This window comes from Microtus ochrogaster, unplaced genomic scaffold (assembly GCF_000317375.1).
Source record: "Microtus ochrogaster isolate Prairie Vole_2 unplaced genomic scaffold, MicOch1.0 UNK41, whole genome shotgun sequence".
Taxonomy (NCBI): Eukaryota; Metazoa; Chordata; class Mammalia; order Rodentia; family Cricetidae; genus Microtus; species Microtus ochrogaster.
Window position 1 is genome coordinate 1,976,031 of NW_004949139.1, and position 1,660 is coordinate 1,977,690.

A 1,660-nucleotide genomic window follows, 5' to 3' on the forward strand; every position below is an offset into this window, starting at 1 on the left:
GGAACTAGCTCTGTAGACCAGGCTGGTCTCAAACTCACAGAGATCCGCCTGCCTCTGCCTCCCGAGTGCTGGGATTAAAGGCGTGCGCCACCATTGCCCGGCTCCCAACCCATATTTTAATTAGAGCATTACTTTTATTTTATGAGAAAAATATTCACACACATGCAAAATTGCAGTTTAAAGAAGGATTTTATTACTGAAACAAAACAAAACAAGACAACACATGAAAAACCATGAGTCAAAGCTGGGTGCGATTGGGATTAGAGAGGTGGCTCAGTGGTTCTGAATGGTTGCTGGTTTCCCAAAGGACCCTGCTTTAGTTCCCAGCACCCACATGACACAATTGTAACTCCAGCTCCAGGGGATCTGACACCCTTTCCAGGCCTCTGTGGGCACAAGCAGGCAAAAACACCCATATACATTTTAAAAAGTGGGGGTATGTAGGTGCATAGCTTATACTCCCAGCACTTGAGAGGCAGAGTCAGAAGGTCATCCTTGAGATCCTATTTCTGAAAAACAAAAACCATGAATATGATTATCTCTTTTGCTTATAAAGAAGCTTAGAACCAGAGGAAGAAAGTTATTTCTTTGCTCAAAGCTGCTCAACCAAAAAGGATTTGCATTAGTGAACTTGGAATTTCTTTTTTTGTTGTTTTGTTTTTGTTTTGTTTTGTTTTCGAGACAGGGTTTCTCTGTAGCTTTGGAGCCTGTCCTGGAACTAGCTCTTGTAGACTGGGCTGGTCTTGAACTCACAGAGATCCACCTGCCTCTGCCTGCGAACCTGGAATTGTTACTGTCGATGACTTTGAGTAATCACTTCTGTGTAAGCATCGGTTGTAAATTAGGACTACAAGCTCTGTTGGCTGCAGTGACACTCCTCTACAGCTCCAGCCCTCAGGAGGATTTGTGTTTGGGTCTAGCCTGGACTAAATAAACAAAGACTTATTTCATAGGATTATATTGGGGGTAAATACATGTGTGTGGGGGCTGGAGAGATGGCTCAGAGGTTAGAACATTGCACTTCCAGAGGTACTGAGTTCAGTTCCCAGCAACCACATGTGGCTCATAACCACCTATGGTGGCATCTGATGCCCTTTTCTGGTGTGCAGTCAAACATGCAGACAGAACATTGAAATAAATAAACCTTTAAAAAGATAAATAAATGTATGGAGACTGAAGCAGCAGTCAGGGAACCAATATGGGTCTGACCTTGCCTTCTGCATGTATGATATGGGTGGGTAGCTTGTGTTCTTGTGGGGCTCCTAAGAGTGGGAGTGGGGGCTGTCACAGGCTCTTCTGACTGCCTTTGGGACCCTTTTTCTCCTGGATTGCCTGGTCCAGACTTCATATGACAGGATGTGCCTCGTCTTATTGTGATTTGATATGCATGGTTGGTTGATATCCCTGGGAGGCCTGTCCTTTTTCAAAGCACCATGAGCTGGCTTACCAGGAAAGATCTTAACCTGTGTCTGTCTGGAGTGGGAGAATCATGGCAACTTCCTGACTTGGCTTTTTTTTTTTCCAGTATTTTATTTTTGGTTTTTTTTTACCTATTTAATTTTTTGTCCTATCAAAAGCCAAGCAGTTTTTTTTATTTATTTATTTATTTATTTTTGGTTTTTTTCGAGACAGGGTTTCTCTGTAGCTTTGGAGCCTGTCC

At 43.1% G+C, this 1,660-nt stretch overlaps 1 protein-coding gene across 2 annotated transcripts in view; it reads left to right on the forward strand.

The window, feature by feature from the left end:
• LOC106144384 (short transient receptor potential channel 2-like) overlaps window positions 1-1,660 on the forward strand; it is an 18,640-nt gene that overhangs the window by 5,420 nt on the left and 11,560 nt on the right. The window lies entirely within an intron of this gene.